Genomic DNA, 22,521 nt, shown 5'->3' with positions numbered 1-22,521 from the left:
TAATTCCCTCTGCATTCCAGCATTGTTTTTTATTCATAATGTGTGCGTTGCTGGCGAGGCCAGCATTTATTGCCCTTCTCTAGTTGCCCTTGAGAAGTTGATGGTGAGCTGTCATCTTGAACCGTAGAAATGCATGTGGTGTAGGTACACAGATAATGCTGTTAAGGAGGGAGTGCAAGCATTTGTTCCAGCAACAGTGAAGGCACGGTGATATATTTCCAAGTCCAGGTGGTGAGTGGCTTGGAGGCGAACTTCCAGGGAGTGGTGTACCCAGATACCTGCTGCCCTTGTTCTTCTGGATGGTAGTAGTTGTGAGTTTGGGTGGTGCTGTCAAAAGAGCCTTGGTGAGTTCCTGCAGTCCATCTTGTAGATAGTACACACTGTTGACCCTGTGGGTAGGTGGTGGAGTAAGTGAATGTTTGTGGATGGGGGGGGGTGCCCATCAGGCAGGGTTGCTTTGTCCTGGGTGCTGTCTAGCTTCTTGAGTGTTGTTGGAGCTGCACTCATCCACGCAAGTGGAGAGTATTCCATTACACTCTTGACTTACACTGTCCAGATGGTGGGCAGGCTTTGAGGGATCAGGAGGTGAGTTACTCGCTGGATGATTCCCAGCCTTTGATCTGCTCTGGTAACCACAGTATTTATATGGCTAGTCCAGTTCACTTATCCAAGCAAGTGGAGAGTATTTCATCACTTACTTGACTTGTTCCTTGTGTACACAGTAAACACAAGTGAACACACAGTATTTATATGGCTGAGGGCAGCACGGTGGAGCAGTGGGTTAGCCATGCTGCCTCACGGCGCAGAGGTCCCAGTTTCGATCCCAGCTCTGGGTCACTGTCCGTGTGGAGTTTGCATATTCTCCTTGTATGTGCGTGGGTTTCGCCCCCACAATCCAAAGATGCGCAGGCTAGGTGGATTGGCCATGCTAAATTACCCCTTAATTGGAAAAAATGAATTGGGTACTCAAAATTTATATTTTAAAAAGTATTTATATGGCTAGTCCATCACATTACTGATGATTGAGAGTAGACTAATGGGACAGTAATTAGCCAGGTTGGATTTGTCCTACTTTGTGTACAGGACATACCTGGGCAATTTTCCACATTGCTGGGTTGATACAGCATTGTGGCTGTACTGGAACAGCTTGGCTAGGGACACGGCAAGTTCTGGAGCACATGTCTTCAGTACTATTGCTGGAATTTGTCAGGACCTATAGCCTTTGCAGTATCCAATGCCTTCAGCCGTTCCTTGATATCACATGGAGTGAATCGAATTGGCTGAAGAATGGCATCTGTGCTGAGGATCTCTCAAGGAGGCCGAGGTGGATCTTCCACTTGGCACTTATTGCTAAAGATTTTTGCAAATGCTTCAGCTTTATCTTTTGCACTGATTTTCTAAGCTGCTCCATCATTGAGGATTGGGATATTTGTTGTACCTTCTCCTTCAGTGAGTCTAATTGTCCACCACCATTCACAACTAGATGTGGCGGGACTGCAGAGCTTCAATCTGATCCTTTGGTTGTGGAAACACTTAACTCTGTCTATTGCTTGATGCTTATGCTGTTTGGTACGCAAATAGCCCTATGCTATACCTCAACTAGGTTGACAACTAATTTTGTAGGCATGTCTGGTGCAGCTCCTGGCATGGCCAGCACTTTTCAGTGAACCAGGTTTGATTCCCTGCCTTGATGGTAATGGTAGAGGGCGATATGATGGTCCATGATCACTGATTATCATCGAGCATAATTCAGATGCTGCTGGTGATCCACAGTTGGTTGCTCAGCTTTGTGATGCTGGATCTAGCTAGATTGCTAGACCTAGCACGGTGGTAATGCCACACAGTGCAATGGAGGGTATCCTTAATGTGAAGATAGGACTTTGTCTCCACAAGGACTGTGCAGTGGTCACTGCTAACAATACTCTCATCGACAGATGCATCTGCAGCAGGCAGGCTGTTGAAGATGAGGTCAAGTATGTTTTTTCTCTTTGGTTCCCTCATCGTTGTTTCGGATGCCTTGGTCGATGCCGGATAGTCTGTCCAGTTTTATTCCTTTTATACTGTTTGACAATTTAATACAACTGAGTGGTTTACTAGGCCATTTGGGAGGGCATTTCAGAGTAACATGTAGGCCAGACCAGTTAAGGACTGCAAATTTCCCTCGCTAAAGGACACTATTGAATCAGATAGATTTTTAATAATAATTAACAATTGTTTCATGATCATCTTTAAACTTTCAATTCCAGATTTTTTTTATTAAGTTCAAATTCTGCCATCTGCTCGTCGTCCCCAGAGCATTCATCTGGGTCTCTGTATTACAAGTCCAATGACAATACTGCCACATCACCACCTCCCCTCATTTACTAGTGTTATGAGCCAGGGTTTAGAAAACTCCAAAGTTTATCATGGAGTTCACCTGACTCACAACTATTTACAGATTTTGGTTATGAGGAGCAATAAGGGCCCACCTTTCCGGTGTTATTCACAAGATGCCTTAAGCACTCTTAAACAAAAGGAGTCTGCACGTCCTCCCTGTGTGTGCGTGGGTTTCCTCCGGGTGCTCCGGTTTCCTCCCACAGTCCAAAGATGTGCGGGTTAGGTGGATTGGCCATGCTAAATTGCCCGTAGTGTAAGGTTAATGGGGGGATTGTTGGGATACGGGTTACGTGGGTTTAAGTGGGGTGATCATTGCTCGGCACAACATCGAGGGCCGAAGGGCCTGTTCTGTTCTATGTTCTAAAACAAAATTTATTCTACAAATTCAGTTACCTTTTTTGTAAACACACAGTAAGCATTTTTCAGCAACTACAAACATAAATTCCACAAACAGCTACAGTTCTCTGTCTCAATGTATATAACCTTCAATAACTTCCCTTTCTGCTGTTTCAACTTGATAACAACATCCAATAAAACCAGGAAACCGCTTTTAACAAAACAGTAGGTTAACAAAACAGTTATCACTTTTAAATTAGAAAGTGATCTGGACATCTTTTAACATACAACGAGAGAGAGAAGAAGCCATCTTTTTCTGAATCCAGCTTCCAACTATGTAAACTGAAAGTAAAACCCAGTGCCACAGCCCAGCTCTACCCACACAATGGCATCACTGAAGCCATTTGATAATCAGACATTTCTTAAAGGGGCACTACCATGACACCTCCCCCACCCCCAAGAAAAAAAACATACCATCAACTTCAAAGATGGTTTCATTTTTCACCTTTTCACTTTCCTTTAAGAAAAATTGACAGTAATGTGCTTTTTTTTTTCAAACAAAACTAAACACGCAAATATTTATAATAACATAGTCCATTTTACTTCTTCTTCCACCATCGAACCTGCTTCTCTTCATCACATTCGTGACAATAAATCAGCTATCACGTTTTCTTGTCCTGTCACATGTATTATTTTTAAATGAAATGGCTGTAACGATAAATTCCATCAAAACAGTCTGGCATTGTTATTCCTGAATCGCTCCAAAAACGTCGATGGGTTATGATCAATATATATAATTGTTTCAGACGAATTCTTGCTGACATAAATATGGAAATGTTGCAAAGCCAGCACCAAGCTCAAAGTCTCCTTTTCAAACGTTGAATACTCCTCTTGTGATTATTCAATTTCTTTGAAAAATAACCAATAGACCACTCTCTTCCTTCTTCGTCTCCTTGCAAGAGGACAGCAACTACGCCCACATCACTCGCATCAACAGCAACTTTGAACGGTTTTGTCTAATTTGGGGTGGCCAACACAGGAGCAGTGGTTAACACAGCGTTCAGGCCATCAAGTGCTGTTCACACTCTGCCGTCCACTGAAATTTGCAACGTTTCTTCAACATGTCCATCAGTGGAGCAACTAGGCTGCTAAAATTGGCACAATTTTTCGGTAAAATCCACTCATGCCACGAATTCGCATTATTTCCCTTTGTGTCAAAGGTATTGGAAACTCCCCAATAACTTTTGTTTTCACATTCCGTGGGACCATTCGACCCTGTCCAATTGTATCGCCAAGGAACCTAACTTGGGCGTTTCCAAATTCACTTTTGGCTAGGTTTACCACCAAACCCACCTCCTGAAGTCGATTGAATAACTCCATCAGATGCTTTAAATATTCCTTCCATGTCTGACTAAAAATCACCAGATCATCGATGTATATTGCACAATTAGGTAATCCTGAAACGACTCTGTTAGTTAACCGTTGAAATGTGGCTGGTCCGTTTTTCGTGCCAAAAAGCATAACTTTGAAATGATATATACCATCTGGAGTCACAAAAGCTGAAATCTCCATCGCACTTTCGGATAAAGGTATCTGCCAGTAACCTTTTAAGTAAATCCAGTTTGGAGATAAAAGCTGATTGTTTAATTGGAACAGCATTTCCCACATCTACATCATAGAACATAGAACAGTACAGCACAGAACAGGCCCTTCGGCCCTCAATGTTGTGCCGAGCCATGATCACCCTACTCAAACCCACGTATCCACCCTATATCCGTAACCCAACAACCCCCCCCCCCCCCCCCCCCTTAACCTTACTTTTATTAGGACACTACGGGCAATTTAGTATGGCCAATCCACCTAACCCGCACATCTTTGGACTGTGGGAGGAAACCGGAGCACCCGGAGGAAACCCACGCACACAGTGGGAGGACGTGCAGACTCCACACAGACAGTGACCCAGCCGGGAATCGAACCTGGGACCCTGGAGCTGTGAAGCATTTATGCTAACCACCATGCTACCCTGCTGCCCCAAATGTATAGCCATTTTAGTACTTCCCAACTTATCACCACAAACTTGCCCATGTGATATCAATAACTCTTTCAGGTCAGTTTGTTTTTCCTCTGGAAGGTAATTCAACAATTTATCCCAATTTTTAAGAACATCCTTGTTATCCAATTTAATTTGAAGAATGTCAAATTCAGAGTCATCTGGATTTGGTTCTTCACTTTGAGTTAGAATCACTGAAACCTCCTCCTGTTCCTCTCCTCTTTCAAAGTACCTTTTAAGCATATTCACATGACACACTTGGTAAGTTTTCCTTGTATCTGGTGTTCTTACCACTTAATTCACCTCACTTAATTTCCTTTCAATCTGATAAAGTCCACAAGACCTTGCTTTTAAAGGTTCACCTACCACTGGTAACAATACTAAAACTTTATCTCCACTAGCAAAACTACGAACTTTTGTTTTCTTGTCCGCTACCCGTTTCATCACATGTTTTGCAGCTTTTACATGTCGTCTAGCCAATTCACCTTTATTTAATCGTTCCCTACAATTTGGCACGTAATCCAATAATGTAAGTTCCGACTGCTCACTCACCAATTGCTCCTTAATCAATTTAATTTGTCCTCTAACCTCATGACCAAAAATTAATTCAAAAGGACTGAATTTGGTTGACTCATGAGGTGCATCCCTAATTGCAAACAGTACAAATGGAATTGCTTTATCCCAATCCTTTGGATAATCTTGACAATAAGCCCTCAACATTGTCTTTAATGTCTGATGCTACCTTTCTAATGCTCTCTGCGATTCTGGATGGTACACAGTTAATTTAAATTGTTTTACTCCTAAGCTATTCATAGCTTCTTTGAATAACCTTGAGGAAAAATTTGATCCGATTGTAATTCTGTGGGTAGTCCATATCTAGTAAAGAATTGAAGTAACTCCTCCACAATCTTTTTAGCTGTAATATTACGTACTGGAATGGCCTCTGGAAACCTAGTAGACACATTCATTATAGTCAAAAGATATTGATTCCCACTTTTTGTTTCAGGAAGCGGTCCTACACAATCGATTAGGACCCTTGTAAAAATTCCACAAATGCTGGAATGGGTATTAAGGGCACTGGTTTTATCACTGCTTGAGGTTTCCCTATTGCTTGGCATGTGTGACATGATCAACAAAAACTAACTACATCTTTATGTAGTCCAGGCCAATAAAAATGTTTTTGTATTTTAGCTTGAGTTTTCCTTACTCCCAAATGATGACCTACTGGTACCTCATGTGCTACTCAATGAAGTTCTGCCCACTTTTCATGCGCCTGTCTATGTAAAGGTCTCCATTTTCTCATTAAGACATTTTTAAGATAATAACATTCTGGTATACACTCAGATTCCTCTTCTGTGTATGATTTCTGATACAACCGTTTTATTTCTATATCTTTTTGTTGTAACTCTGCCAATTTTCCTGAACTAAAAATAGCCGCCTCAGAACGCAAGTAAAACCCAGAGCTACAGCCCAGCGCCACCCACACAATGACATCACTAAAGCCATTTGATAATACACATATTTCTTAAAGGGACACTAGCATGATACTGGTATCTCACCTTTTAAAATATATTATTTTTCATTCTTCCTACCACAGCAGATATTTCACATGTAAGCACATTGTTTTCCATTCATTGTCTTGTTCCAAATCATTTGGAGGATTTGGTGGCATAGTGGTAATGTCACTGTACTAGTGTAGCACAGTGGGTAGCACTGTTGCTTCACAACTTCAAGATCCCAGGTTCGATTCACAGCTTGGGTCACTGTCTGTGTGGAGTCTGCACATTCTCCCTTTGTCCGCGTGGGTTTCCTCTGGGTGCTCTGGTTTCCTCCCACAAGAACCAAAAGACGTGCTGTTGGGTGAATTGGATATTCTGAATTCTCTCTGTGTACCCGAACAGACTCCGGAATGTGGCGACTAGGGGCTTTTCACAGTAACATCATTGCAGTGTTAATGTAATGCTTCTAGTGACCATAAAGATGATTATTATTATTATAGTGATTCAGAGACCCAACTAATGCCCTGAGGGCATGGGTTTGTATCCAACCATGGCAGCTAGTGCAATTTAAATTCAATTAATTAATCTGGAATATAAAGCGAGTGTCAGTAATTGTGACCTTGACAGGTGCCATCTTGTTCACTTACGTCCTTTATGGAAGGAAATCTGCCGTCCTTACCTGTTCAGTCCTGCACGTAACTCTCGACCCACTACAAAGTAGTTGGCTCTTAACTGCCCTCTGAAATGGCCCAGCAAGCCAGTCAGCTCAAGGCCAGTGATACCCACATCCCATGAAAGGGTGAAGAAAAAAATGTGAACAATCCTGATCTCTTTGCATTCTCCTACATTTATATTATCGGCAAATTTGAGTATTTTGAACTTGATCCCCTTATTTAAATCACGGATATAGATATAGCTGAGGCCCAAGCAGTGATCCTTTCACTATTCCACTAGTTATAATTAGTGAATCCAAAAACATTCCTGTTTATTCCTACAGTTTTCAGTTCATTAACAGTCCTCATTCTAAGCTAATATATTATCCCAACTCCATAACCCCTAATCTTATGTAACATTCTTTTGCTTGTCTTGTTAAACGGTGCCTTTTGAAAATCCGGATAAACAACATCCATTGGTTTTCCTTTATCTAACATAGCTAATTGCATCCTGAAAACAATAGACTTGCCAAACAATATTTACCTTTCATAAAAGTGTGTGGCCCCTGCGTAAATCGTATTATAGTTTAAGCAACAAGCCTCCAAACGTCCACTTTATTAACATTATCAAACGTCAGCATTTATTTGTAACTTGTATTTAAGATTGTCCATTGAGCCAATATTAATTGAACTAATGTTGTAAATTACAATTAATTGCAGATCATTGGTAAACAGCAAAAAAAAATAGCTGATGAATCCAGGTCAGGTCCATTTGCACAGCTTTCTAACTATTTATATTACTTATTTTTTACGCAATGATGCTTAGCCTTTTATTTAAAATGCACATTTATTTTTCAACCCGTTGAACCTGTTTCACTGGGTCATGGCTCGTATGTATTTAGATTTTTTTTTTCAATTTAATGGGTATCACTGACAGTCATTGCTAACTGCCCTTGAGAAAGTAGTGATGAACCGCCTTCTTGAATGCAACTAAGTTGCTTGCTAGTCTACTTCAGAGGGAAGTCATTCGCATTGCTGTAGGTATTCATTTACATAAGAGGACTGCTGATTGCCATTACGGAAACTAACCTTTTACTCCCATCTTTATTAATTCATTGAATTTAAAATCCCCAGTTGCTGTGGTAAGATTTGAACTGATAAATCTCAGCCCTTGACTTTTAACATAAATGAGAGAGATGTGAGATACTTCCAACCTGTGTGGATGCAAGCAAGTACTGCAAAGTGGATGGGCAAACTGATAAAACCATGGTGCAATAAACCATTGAATTTGGTTTGGGGGGGTGGGGAGAGGAGAGTAGGAGGAGGTGAAAATGAATTTGGTAGTCATTGGGGACAGTATAGTCAGGGAAAGATGCTGTTCTCCACAGCCACAACAAACAGTTCTGATGGTTATTTTGCCTGCCCAGTGCTGAGGCTAAAGGCATCTCCTTGCAACTGAAGAAAACCTTAGGAGGAAGGTGATTGATCCAGTTGTTGTGGTCCACGTAGGAACAAACAACACAAGTAGAGCTAAGAATTATGTTCTGCTTCGAAAAATTGAGAAGCCTGGAGCCAAATCAAAACACAGAATTTCCCGTACCAGCCTCCCGAAACAGGCGCCGGAATGTGGCGACTAGGGGCTTTTCACAGTAACTTCATTTGAAGCCTACTTGTGACAAGCGATTTTCATTTCATTTCATTTCAAAGGGAATAATCTCTGGATTATTGCCTGAGTCAAGTACCCATGATATAAGGTCAGTGAGGCCCAAGCACACAAGAGAATTAAACATCTGGCCCAGAGAGTGGCGTGGGAAGAAAGAGTTTGATTCATGGGGGACTGACAACAGTACTGGGGAAAAGAGGGAGCCAATGAAACGCAGTGCTTTAGCGTGGAACCCAGGCTAATGGGGCAACCCATGCTGAGTGGTAGCTGTGTGTGTCCCCAAAAATGTACGTCCGCCTCTGCTGTTAAACCTTCAGTGACGAGAGGAAGAGGCTCTGGCCAACGGTCGTTGAGGGGAGTAGCGGGTCAATTCTTGACTGAGGAGGGCAGGGGGCAACCAACCAAAATGAATATCGGCCAGATGGTCAGTAGCCAGGTAGCCAACCAGGAGTACAAGCAGCCATCAAGGATCAAGGCCCTGCCACCCAAGCGAAGATGTGAGCAGCGCAGCAGAAGGGTAGTGCAAAGAAGGCTAGCGGGAGCGCGACGACTCGACCAGAGGCCAGCCAGGTGGGGTTGAGAGTTAGGGGGTTGGGCTGGGCAGCAAGGGCGAGAGAGCAAAGGCCAGGCCAGATAGCCAGCAGCAGGCATGTAGCCAGAAGCCCATGTGCTCGTCGAGGCTCAAGGTCCGGCTACCCAAGCGAGAGCCGAAAGTGAGCAGGGCAGCAGCTGGGAGGTGAGGAAAAGACCAGGCAAGCGCTGGCATTGTGAATCAGGGAATTGGGAACAGTGGCCAGCGGGAACGGAGCGATTACACCAGAGCCAGAGGCTAGTCAGGCAGGAGGGCTGAGAGTCAGAGGGCTGGACAAGGCAGCAACCGGACTGGGCAGCAAGGGCGAAGTTTTGGGTTTCTGTGCCTTGCATTGTGTGAGCTGAGGGTGGCCGTGGTCAGGAGGCCATTGACGTAATGGAAGTGGGGCTCAACATCATTTTGTGTGAGGCGGGGTTTGAAGTCATTGGGGAAGGCTGCTACGCCACCAGAGGGCAGGGCGTGATGTGGGAACCCGCAAAGAAGGAGAGCGTGGGGCCCCCAAAGATGTACGTCTGCTGCTGCATGACAAATCATATAATTAGGGCTGTGAGGGAGGCGTCAGGTCAAAGGGAATTTAGAAATGTAAAAGGAAAAGTTGAGGCACTGGAGTAGCATAACGATTTGGTAAAGCTGAGTGTGACAGGAGAGGATAGTGTTTAAGGGTAATAGTGCATCAGTGAATAAGGCACATGTACAGAGTGATAGTTAAACTAAATTAAAGGTCGTTTATTTGAATGAACAAAACAGTCTTAGTAAGACAGATGAACTAACCAGCACAGCAAAAGATAAATGGTTTTGGCATAATCACCATTACCGAGATGTGGTTCAAAGATGACTAGGATTAGAAAAATGAATGTTGCAGCATATATATCATTCTGAAAAATCAGACAAAATAAAAACTGCAAAGGCATCTTCCTGGTAGTAAACATAACATAAGGACAGAAGTGAACAAGACAATTTGCTCAGAAGATAATCTTTATCAGTGTCACAAATAGGGCAGCACGGTAGCATTCTGGATAGCACAATTGCTTCACAGCTCCAGGGTCCCAGGTTCGATTCCGGCTCGGGTCACTATCTGTGCGGAGTCTGCACATCCTCCCCGTGTGTGCGTGGGTTTCCTCCGGGTGCTCCGGTTTCCACCCACAGTCCTAAGATATGCAGGTTAGGTGGATTGGCCATGATAAATTGCCCAAGTGTCCAAAATTGCCCTTAGTGTTGGGTAGGGTTACTGGGTTATGGGGATAGGGTGGAGGTGTTGACCTTGGGTAGGGTGCTCTTTCCAAGAGCTGGTGCAGACTCGATGGGCCAAATGGCCTCCTTCTGCACTGTAAATTCTATGAAAATTCTATGATAGGCTTACATTGACATTGCAATAAAGCTACTGTGAAAATCCCCTGGCTGCCACACTCCACGGCCTGTCCGGGTACACTGAGGGAGTATTCAGAATGTCCAATTCACCTAACTTGTGAGAGGATGGGTAGCATGGTGGCACAGTGGTTAGCATTTCTGCCTACGGCGCTGAGGACCCGGGTTCGAATCCCGGCCCTGGGTCACTGTCCGTGTGGAGCTTGCACATTCTCCCCGTGTCTGCGTGGGTTTCGCCCCCACAACCCAAAGATGTGCAGGTTAGGTGGATTGGCCACGCTGAATTGCCCCTTAATTGGAAAAATAATTGGATACGCTAAAAAAAAAAATTTTTAAACTTGTGAGAGGAACTTGGAGCACCCAGTGGAAACTCACAGACACTGGGAGAACGCGCAAACTCCACACACACAGTGACCCAAGCTTGGAATTGAACCTGGGAACCAGGTGCTGTGAAGCAACAGTGCTAACCAATGTGCTATCAGGAAGCAGAATCAGTATGGATGGATGTTAGGAATAACCAGGATCAGAAAATGCTGCTGGGAGTAGTTTGTAGGCCTTCTAACAGTAGTTATACCATTGGAAAATATAAAAGCAAAAATAATTGGAGCTCATAATAAAGACAATGTTATAGTTTGGAGGACTTTAATCTGCTTATAGATTGAACAAGTCGAATTGGCAGCGGTAGTCTAGAAGATGTGTTTGTAGAATGTTTTCATGCAAGTTTTCAGGAACAATCCATTGTGGAGCCAACTAGCGATAAAGCTATTTTAGATCTTAATCAAGTAAGTTTAGTGAATAAAGTCATAGTATAAGATCCTCTGGGAAATAGTGATCATAATACAATTGAATTCCATATTAAGTTCGAAAGAGCCATATTCCAGTTCCAAACAAGAATGTTACACACAACCCAATCCATAGGCTACATTTTATTAAACAGACTGAAAGGTATGGTTATAAATAAATAGTGGGAAGCATTTAATGAAACAATTCAAAATGTTCAACACAGATACATTTCACTAAAAAAGTAAAAACATTGCGCGAAAGATCCATCCATGGCTCACTAGGAAAACAGGTTAGTATTCAATTAAAAGAAGAGGTTTATAACGTTGCAAAGTAGAAGCCTGAGGATTAGGAGTATTTTAAAAACCAGCAAAAGTGACCACTGGTTGATTTTAAACAAGGAGTACGGGGAATAGCCTGAGTAAACTAACCAGGATAAAAACACAGATCTAAGAGTTTTTTTGTGTCTATAAAAAGTAGAGTAACTCAAGTAAACATTGGTCCTTCGAGGCAGAGGCAAAATAAATGATCATAAGGAATGAGGAAATGACAAAGATGTTAAACAAAAAAATTGCCTGACTTCATATTGGAAATTACATGTAACATTGTCGAAAAAAGAGGCTAACCAAGGGGCTAATAAGAGTGAGGGATTTAAGATAGTTAATATCAGCAAAGTAAAACATAGTGGAGAAACATTTTTGTTCTTTTATGGGATACAGATGTCACTGGCAGGGTAGGCATTTGTTGCCCATCCCTAATTACCCTTGCAACTTAGTGACTTGCTAGTCAATTTCAAAGGGCAGTTAAAAGTCAACCACATCACTATGGGTCTGGAGTCACATTTAAGCCAGAGCAGATAAGGATGGCTGACTTCCTTCCTGAAAGGATAATAGTGAAGCAAATATGTTTTTATGATAATTGTCATTTCATGGTCACAATTACTGAGACTAGCTTTCTATTCCAGATTAATTGAAATTAAATTCCACCATCTACCATGGTGGAAATTGAACCCGTCCCCTGAGCATCAGCCTGGGTGTCTGGATTACTAATCCATTACCATTTGTGCATTACTACTATACTACAATCCCTTCTGAAGACTAAAAGTCGACAAATTCCCAAGATCTGATTGCGCTTATCCGTGGGTTTTAAAAGAAATAGCTGCAGAAATAATGGATGCCATAGATGTAATTTTCTCAAGTTCCCTAGATTTTAGAATGATTCCAGGGGGTTGGAAGTTAGCTAATGTAACACTGCTTTCAAGAAAGAATGATGTGGAGATGCCGGCGTTGGACTGGGGTGAGCACAGTAAGAAGTCTTACAACACCAGGTTAAAGTCCAAAAATTATTCTTTCAAATTACTAGCTTTCGGAGCACTGCTCCTTCCTCAAGTGAATGAAGAGGTAGGTTCCAGAATCATGTATATAGACAAAGTCAGAGCTGCAAGACGATACTTTGAATGCGAGCATTTGCAGGTAATTAAGTCTTTACAGATCCAGAGAGAGGAGTAATCCCAGGTTAAAGATGTGTGAATTATCTCAAGCCAGGACAGTTGGTAGGATTTCGCAAGCCCAGGCCAGATGGTTGGGGGGTGAATGTAATGCAACATGAATCCAAGGTCCCGGTTAAGGCCGTACTTGTGCGGAACTTGGCTATAAGTTTCTGCTCAGCGATTCTGTGTTGTCGCGCGTCCTGAAGGCTGCCTTGGAGAACATTTACCCGGAGATCAGAGGCTGAATGCCTTTGACTGCTGAAGTGTTCCCCGACTAGAAGGGAACATTCCTGCCTGGCTATTGTCGCACGATGTCCGTTCACCTGTTGTCGCAGCGTCTGCATGGTCTCGCCAATGTACACTGCTTCGGGACATCCTTCGTGCAGCGTATGAGGTAGGCAATGTTGGCCGAGTCGCACGAGTATGTACCGCGTACCTGGTGGGTGGTGTTGTCACGTGTAATGGTGGTACCCATGTCGATGATCTGGCACGTTTTGCAGAGATTGCCATGGCAGGGTTGTGTGGTGGTGTCATGGTCGCTGTTCTGAAGGCTGGCTGCAAACAATGGTTTGTTTGAGGTTGCGCAGTTGTTTGAAGGCAAGTAGTGGGGATGACCTTGACGAGATGTTCGTCTTCATCGATGACGTGTTGAAGGCTGCAAAGAAGATAGCGGAGTCCACTATCAGACTCACCATGGACTACTCTCCAAAATCAGTTGCATTCTTGGACACGTTCATCTCCATCAATGACGGTCACCTCAGCACTTCGCTTTACCACAAAGCCATGGATAACCTCACCTTGCTCCACTTCTCCAGCTTCCACCCTAAACACATAAAAGAAGCCATCCCCTCTGGACAAGCCCTCCGAATACACAGGTTCAGACGAGGAGGAGCATAACAGACGTCTACAGACGCTGAAAGATGCCCTCATACGAACGGGATATGGCGCTCGACTCATCGATCCAAAGTGCCACTGCAAAAAATGGCACCGATCTCCTCAGAAGACAAACATGGGACACAACCAGCAGAGTACCCTTCGTCGTACAGTACTTCCCCGGAGCGGAGAAACTACAACATCTTCGCAGCCTGCAACACATTATAGATGAAGACGAACAGCTTGTCAAGGTTATCCCCACAGCCCCACTACTTGAAACAAACCTGTTGGACTTGAACCTGGTGTTGTAAGACTTCTTACTGTTCAAGAAAGAAGGAAGAGAGAAAATACACAACTACAGGCTAATTCGCACATCATCAGTCATTGGGAAATGCTGAAGTCTATTATTACAGAAGCCTTCACAATGCACCTAGAAAAACATAATAAACCAGACAAAGGCAACATGGTTTTACGAAAGCAACATCATGTTTGACAAATTCATTAGAGTTTTAGACAAAGGGGATTAACAGATGTAGTGTATTTGGATTTCAAACAGGCATTCAATATGGTGACACATATAAGGTTAATACCCAATACAAGGCCTCATTGTGTCCGGGGTAATACATATTGGCATGAAGAGAGGATTAATTAATCGAGAGGGTCGAAGAGTTGCAATGAACACGGAATAATAATAATCACTTGTTGTCACAAGTATGCTTCAATGAAGTTACTGTGAAAAGCCCCTAGTTGCCACATTCCCGCGCCTGTTCGAGGGGGCCGGTACGGGAAGTTTCAACTTGGCAGTCAATGCTGACTGGAATGCCACAAGGAACAGTGCTGGGACCTCAGCTATTTACAACCTATATTAATGATTTAGACAACAGGACTGAATCAATGCATCTAAGTTGGCTGAAGCTACAAAGCTAGCCAGGAATGTAAACTGAGGAGTACACCGGCTGCAAAAAGATGTTTATATATATGTTAAGTGAGTGGGCATCAAGGGTGCAGATGAAGTATAATATGGTGAATGTAAGAGCAAATAACTGAGCTCCAATTTTTTGGGTAGAACAACAGAATATTTTTAAATGGCGTACAACTTGTAAGTGTTCATGTTGGGAGAGATGGGGCATACTCACAAAAGGAACAAGAAAGTTAGCATGCAGATACAGCAAGGAATTAAGAAGGCAAATGGCATGTTCTTTGTTGCAAGGGGATTGGAAACAAAACTAAAGGTGTCTTGCCACAGTTGTGCAGGGCTTTGATGAGACCACACATGGAATACTAAGCACAATTTTGGTCTCCATATTTAAGGAAGGATGTACTTGCATTGAATGCAGTGCAGTGAAGGTTCACTAGATTGGTTCTGAGGACAAGACGGTTGTCCACTGATGAGGGCTGATGACCACTGATGAGGTATTAGGCCTGCACTCAGCAGTTTAGAAGAATGAGAGGTAATCTCATTGGAATATTCAAGATTCTAAAGGAACTAGACAGGGCTAAAAACTGGGGGCATTTCCCCTTGCCGGGGAGTTTGGAGCAAGTGCACTCATAAGGAGTTAATTATTTAAGATTGAGATGAGAATGAATCTCTTCACTCGAGGGTTGTGAATGCTCCACCATTGAATAGATTTGAAGCTGAGATGGACGGATTTTTTGGGATCTCAGGGAATTAAGGTATATGGGAAATGGGTGGGAAAGTTGAGGCAGAAGATCAGCCATGATCATATTAATCGAGGGATTGGCTCGAGGGAATATCTAGCCTACTCCTATTTCTTACATTCTTATGAAATTTGAAGCTGATACTGTTAAAGTAAAGTAATACTATTAGAGACCCACTTCTTAAATTATAATAGGGATTGGGCAGAGCCCATACTGTTTTTTAAAAGAGAATTCATAGTTTCTAATAGATTCATTGACTTTTTCCAATTGATCCAGCCTCAGTTACTTTTTTGGGGAAGAGAGTTCTAGACTTCCACGGCCCCTTTTGTAAAGAAATGCATCTTCACTTCACCCCTGAGTAGCTGAGCTCCAATTTTTGAGGGTATGCCTCTTTGACCTGGATTTCCCCCAAAAGAAGATAGATTTTCTCTCTATCTACCTTAGTAAATTCTTCAATTATTTAAAAAACCTCCAAGATTTTTTTTATTTTGTCTGATGTTGCTGTTAGGGTTTTGCTTTCTGTCTAGTTAATGGTGCATCTATATTGGAAGTTTGGAGTCAATGCAAGTTGTTTTTGGCTTCACACCAGCACTACATTTGCATCGGAGCACATGCATTAAAATCAAGAAGGCTTCCCAATCCACTATCTCAACATAACTTGGAGTAAGCAATAAATGTGGCCTTGCCCACCATTGTACATCTCCAAAGAAGTTTTTTTGTTTGTTTTTTCTATTTCAGAAAATATAAAAGTGGGATCAAAACAGACGTGTTGATACCCATTCAAACGACACATTCATAATTTCACGAGAAACTCTGAATTGTTTCACTTTCCAGCATTTACGTCCATGATTGCAGCAGTTCAAGAAAAAGGCTGTGTACCTTCCTCTTGGAGGAAGCCACTAAAATTTGCTCTTACTAGTATCGCCTACCATTTTAAAATTTTAAACACTGCTACTTTTTCACTGCAATTCCCACTTACATCTCCTCCAGACTCATCTTTTTCTTTACTTGCCCCATTGCCATCTCCTTTTGTCATGACCTATTGCCCCTTTTGTCATTTAATCTCCTGCCCTTCAGAGCTTTACATTGGTTCTAGTCACCACCGCCTACCCAACATTTTCCTGTCTCTATACTTACTTTATACCGGTTAAATCACAACCTTTTTTCAGTTCTGACAAATGGTCATGGATCTACATCGATAATGTCATAATATACACCTCAGTATATAATGGTGCAGAGACACAAACTGCAAGACCAATCAACATATACAACACAGCAGCCAATCACCAGTTAGAGCACGGTCACTATAAAGCCAGAGGGCACTAGTTTTCCCGCTCATTCGGGATGCAGCCTCTGAGACGGACAGAGCTCACAGCTAGGAGCACAAACCTTCACCATGTGCTAACAGTTTAGACTGGTCAGGTTAGGCATAGGTCTTCAGTTAATCTAACATAGTGTCAACCCACAGTGCAAGTATGTTCAACAGTTCTTAGCTTAATAAAATAGCGTTGTACTATTACAAGTGTTGGTAGCCTGTCTGTGTTACTGCTAAGGTAAACGCAGTCTCCACAGATCCAAAGTATCCAACCCATCATGGTACCAGGACGTGATGTTAGAATTTAATAGACCTACCTTCAAGTGATCTGCCTTCGACCAGCAATCAGCCATCCTGCAGTATGGACAGCGTCCGCCCCCCACCTCCGCTCCGCATCACCGGCAACCTCGGTGCCAACTGGAAAATCTTTAAACAGCGATTCCAGCTTTACCTTGAAGCTACAGACCTGGAAGCTGCTTCAGATGCCAGGAAGATCGCTCTCTTCCTCTCCACGGCCGGGGACCACACCATCCACATCTTCAGCTCTCTCACCTTTGCTGAAGGTGAAATTCAAAAAGGTCTTCCTCAAATTTGACAGTCACTGTGACATCGAGGTAAATGAAAGTTTTGAGCGCTATGTCTTACAACAGCGTTTGCAGAGTAAGGATGAACCTTTTCAATCCTTTCTCACCCACCTTCGCATCCTTGTGCAGTCCTGTAATTACGGATCCACCTCCGACTCCATGATACGCGACCAGATCGTTTTCAGTGTTCAGCCGAACCCGTACGGCAGCAGTTCTTCGAGGTTAAACAGCTCACCCTTGCGATAGCCATTGAGACCTGCGTTCTGCATGAACACGCCACTAACCGATACTCGCACATTCAAGCGGCTGAAACGGCGCAGCAAGGTCCCCACGAGGCAGAGCGGGTGCAAGCGATCAAGCAACTCCAGGGCCTCAGCCTAGATGAGGGCGGCCATTTTGCGTGCTTTTCACGACCTCCCGCGCATACACGCACTGACCGAGGGGACAGCAACGCCGAAGATCACACTCCGCAGGCGCACACCACGTACGACTGCACTGTGCATGCACGGTGGCGCACCGAGCGTTCTGGCAGCAACTGTGGCTCCGCCCACTTAAAGCGGCAATGTCCTGCAAAATCCCAAAGTTGTCTACAATGTGGCAAGCTTGGCCATTATGCTGCCTTATGCAGGTCTGCTCAACCTACTACTTCTAGTCGCTCCAACCAGCCACGCAGCGATGTCCGTGCCATCCAGCCCACGGTCACAGAGTCCGATTCCGGACCTTGACACCGAGGACCCTGAAGCACCATTTCGAGTGAGCATCATTACCAAACACAAGATGCCCCTGATGACAAAAGTCAAGTCTCTCCCAATATTCAGCATTGATCTGGATGACGATCGGTGTGCCACCCTCACAATCAACCGATTCCGAATCCGATTCCGCCTGGACACCGGCACTTCAGCCAACCTCATTGCGCGGTCTGACCTTGAAAGCCTCCATGTCAAGCCCACCATCCTGCCATCAGCCTGCCAGCTTCTGGACTATAATGGTAATGTCATTGCTGCCAGTGGCTCCTGCCAGCTTGAAGTGTCGCACCGATCATTAAAGGCTAACCTGCCATTTGAAATAGTGGGATCCTCCAAAGCCTCCCTGCTTGGTGCGCAAGCATGCAAACTCCTGAACCTTGTCCAAAGGGTTCACGCCCTGTCACCTGCTGACGCTTTAGCATCTCAGGACGCTGACTTTAGGACACAGCTAGATGCCATCATCAACCGATACCACTGTGTATTCGAGGGCATGGGCACACTCCCATACACTTATAAAATCTTGTTAAAACCAAATGCCAAGCCTGTGGTGCACGCACCTCGCAGGGTCCCAGCACCCCTCAAGGACCGCCTAAAGCAGCAGCTGCAGGACCTCCAGGACCAGGGCGTAATTTCAAAAGTTACGGAACCGACTGACTGGGTCAGCTCAATGGTATGCGTGAAAAAAACTTTCGGCGAATTACGAATATGTATTGATCCCAAGGACCTCAACCGAAATATTATGAGAGAACACTATCCCATTCGAAAGCGCAAAGAACTCACCTGCGAGATGGCTCGCACCAAATTTTTCACCAAGCTAAACACATCCAAGGGGTTCTGGCAGATCTAACTCGACGCATCCAGTAGGAAGCTCTGCACCTTTAACACCCCATTTGGCCGGTATTGTTACAACCGGATGCCATTTGGCATCATCTCTGCATCGGAAGTGTTCCACAGGATTCTGGAACAGATAATGGAAGGTATTGAAGGGGTCCATGTCTATGTGGACGACATAATCGTCTGGTCTACCACCCCGCAGGAGCACATTGATCGCCTCCAACGCGTCTTCCGACGAATCCATGACCATGGCCTCCGCCTCAACAGGGCCAAATGCTCCTTTGGTCAACTAGAAATTAAATTTCTCGGAGACCACATCTCTCAGTTGGGTGTGCAGCCGGATGCGGACAAGGTAGCTGCCATTAAGGCCATGAAGACACCGGAGGACAAGAAGGCGGTCCTCCGCATCCTGGGCATGGTCAATTTTCTGGGGAAATTCATCCCTAACCTCTCCTCTCACACCACTGCTCTCAGGAACCTGGCCAAGAAGACGACAGAGTTCCAATGGCTCTCTGCCCATGAACAAGAATGGCAGAAACTCCGGGCGAAGCTGACCACGGCCCCGGTGTTGGCGTATTTTGATCCGGCCAAAGAAACAAAGATTTCCACGGATGCCAGTCAGTCCAGCATTGGAACAGTGCTCCTTCAACGTGACGATGCCTCATCATGGGCTCCTGTCACATACGCGTCACGTGCAATGACGCCCACCGAACAGCGCTATGGGCAAATTGAAAAAGAGTGCCTGGGCCTTCTTACCGGAGTCGTTAAATTCCATGACTATGTCTATGGACTCCCAAAGTTCAGAGTCGAAACAGACCACAGGCCACTGGTCAATATCATTCAAAAAAACCTTGACGACATGACGCCTGCAGCTCATTCTCCTTAAACTCAGGCGTTACGACTTTGAACTCGTCTACACCCCGGGCAAGGAGCTCATCGTCGCTGACTCCCTCTCCCGGTCTGTCACCACACCCTGCGACCCAGCAGGCTTCGTATGCCAGGTGGATGCTCTTGTGGCATTCGGAGCATCCAATCTGCCCGCCACGGATGAACGACTCATCCAGATTTGTTGTGAGACGGCCAACGATCCCCTGCTCCAACGTGTCATGTGCCACCTAACGGACGGGTGGCTCAAGGGCCAATGCCCTCAATTCTATAATGTTAAAGATGACCTGGCGGTGGTAGACGGGATTCTACTCAAGCTGGACTGCATTGTCATCCCGCAAGGCATGCGCAGCCTTGTCCTTGAGCAGCTCCATGGGGGCCACCTGGGAGTGGAGAAATGCCGCTGGCGGGTACCCAACACATCGGTTAACTCCGCTGTTCTTTCTTCTTGGATGCTTCCTGACCCCATTGAATATTTTCAACATTTTCTGGGGGGGGTTTTAAACACATTGTTTCCAGTTGCTCTGTAGCACATGATGTTAATGCAATGATGTCTAATGTGTGATATATGGCCCTGAAATCTGGCCATCTGACCCTAGGATCCTAAGCAGCTAAAATCTAATTGTAATTGTACTTTTTGTTCAATGCTGTGTCCCATCTGAACTTTTTGAGCATGGAGTGTAAAAAGAGCTGTTGTTTCTAGTTCAGTTGTCAGTAGCTGATCTATTATTTTTGGTGGCAAAAGTCAATAACTTCAGTTTTTGAAAATTATTATTTTTTAAATAAATAAGTATCATAGCATCTATGCATCTCACAAAGATGAAACATAGGACACCCGTTTAGAGAGCAAACTTATCACCAAGCTAGCAAAAATTCAATTTCATATTTTAATATTTTAAAATTTAATAACTGATTTTAAAAACATTTCAAAAACCTGCAACATACCAAAATGACTTATTTGAAATGTAATCATTTTTTTTTAGTATTCTATTGTTAGGAGGGATATTCTTTGAAGAGAGATTACTGTAAATCTCACATGAATGATGTAGTGCGGCTTTAATGTGCAATGATAGTTATTTTTCAGAAGGTACAAATGTGCATACTGTCTTGTGATTTTTGATGTGACCTTTTTAGGTCTGGTATGCAATCATATTTTTACCAATTGAAGCGCATAACTTTATTCAAATGTATCCCAAAGCACTTAGTCCAATCTATTTAAATTACATTGCTAAAACACATCATGAAAAGATGTCTGTTACATGAGACAAAACATTATATTTTGTTTTACAGTTCCCAGTCCAAATAAACGTGACCTACACCAAATTTAAGCTTGTGGAAAACCAGGGTTGCTACAAAATTAGATTTAATCTATTTTTGACCTTTGCATAATATTAGGATTTCTTCCTGTAGCGCCTTGAAATTTGCTAGATTTGTGTGCTTAGATCAATAAGTAAAATATAACATTCAAACTGAACAGTTAAGAGGTAGTTCGGAACTTATTTATGTTGTGAAATATATATCTTCATGGCACTCACCTGAGCTCATACACAGTTCTGTTGTACTATTGAGGCAACAATGAGGCAATACTTAAATTGCAATAACCGAAGCCTGGTCCAGCTACAGTCAAAAATAAATAAAATGGCGAGAAAAGTAAGATGTATCAGTGAATAATAAATGCAGAGTACTTGTAATAAGTTCAACCTGTGGCGTCATCTGTAATTCTGCTTGTAGGGGAGGGTTCAGAGTGTCGACAAGGATCATGTCGAGTGCAGACAAACATTTCAACTCCCTACACTTAACATCAGGTATGGCCGGCAAAGTTTATGCCGGTTTTGGTTATGTCGGCACAGGTCACGGACTTCCCGCATTAAAGTTAGATGAGGCTTAAAAAGAGTAAGGGCTTTTGGATATATTTGGTTTTCGGGTTTATGGATGAATGATCCTCAACCTGTATAATAAATTTATTCATTTGATTTGATTTGATTTATTATTGTCACATGTATTAGTATACAGTGAACAATATTGTTTCTTGTATGCTGTACAAACAAGGCATACCGTACATAGGGAAGGAAGGCGAGACTGCAGAATATAATGTTACAGTTATAGCAAGGTGTAGAGAAAAGATCAACTTAATACGAGGTAGGTCCACTCAAAAGTCTGATGGCAGTAAGGAAAAAGCTGTTCTTGAGTCGGTTGGTACTTGACCTCAAACTTTGGTATCTTTTTCCTGACGGAAGAAGGTGGGAAGAGAGTATGTCCGGGGTGCGTGGGGTCCTTAATTATGCTGGCTGCCTTTCTGAGGCAGCGGGAATTGTAGATAGAGTCAATGGATGGGAGGCTGGTTTGCGTGATGGTTGGGCTACATTCATGACCTTTTGTAGTTTCCTGCGGTCTTGGGCAGAGCAGACTCCATACCAAGCTGTGATACAACCAGAAAGAATGCTTTCTATGGTGCATCTATAGAAGTTGGTGAGGGTTGTAGCTGACATGCCAAATTTCCTTAGTCTTCTGAGAAAGTAGAGTCGTTAGTGGGCTTTCTTAACTATAGTGTCAGCATGGGGGGACCAAGACAGGCTGTTGGTGATTTGTACACCTAAAAACTTGAAGCTCTTGACCCTTTCTACTTCGTTCCCATTGATGTTGACGGGCATGTTCTTCACTATGCTTCCTGAAGTCGATGATAATCTCCTTTGTTTTGTTGACATTGAGGGAGAGATTATTGTCGTCGCACCAGTTCACCAGATTATCTATCTCATTCCTGTACTCTGTCTCGTCATTGTTTGAAATCCGACCCACTAAGGTGGTCATCAGCAAATTTGAAA

The 22,521-nt window shown here is 43.5% G+C and overlaps 1 protein-coding gene across 2 annotated transcripts in view; it reads left to right on the top strand.

The window, feature by feature from the left end:
• Nucleotides 1-22,521, top strand: part of cdc73 (cell division cycle 73, Paf1/RNA polymerase II complex component, homolog (S. cerevisiae)) — a 435,381-nt gene that overhangs the window by 397,097 nt on the left and 15,763 nt on the right. The window lies entirely within an intron of this gene.

The sequence above is a fragment of the Scyliorhinus canicula genome, chromosome 4, assembly GCF_902713615.1.
Source record: "Scyliorhinus canicula chromosome 4, sScyCan1.1, whole genome shotgun sequence".
In the NCBI taxonomy this organism is placed as follows: domain Eukaryota; kingdom Metazoa; phylum Chordata; class Chondrichthyes; order Carcharhiniformes; family Scyliorhinidae; genus Scyliorhinus; species Scyliorhinus canicula.
Note: the sequence above shows the minus strand (reverse complement) of the source record. Positions and strands in the feature narration are given on the sequence as shown.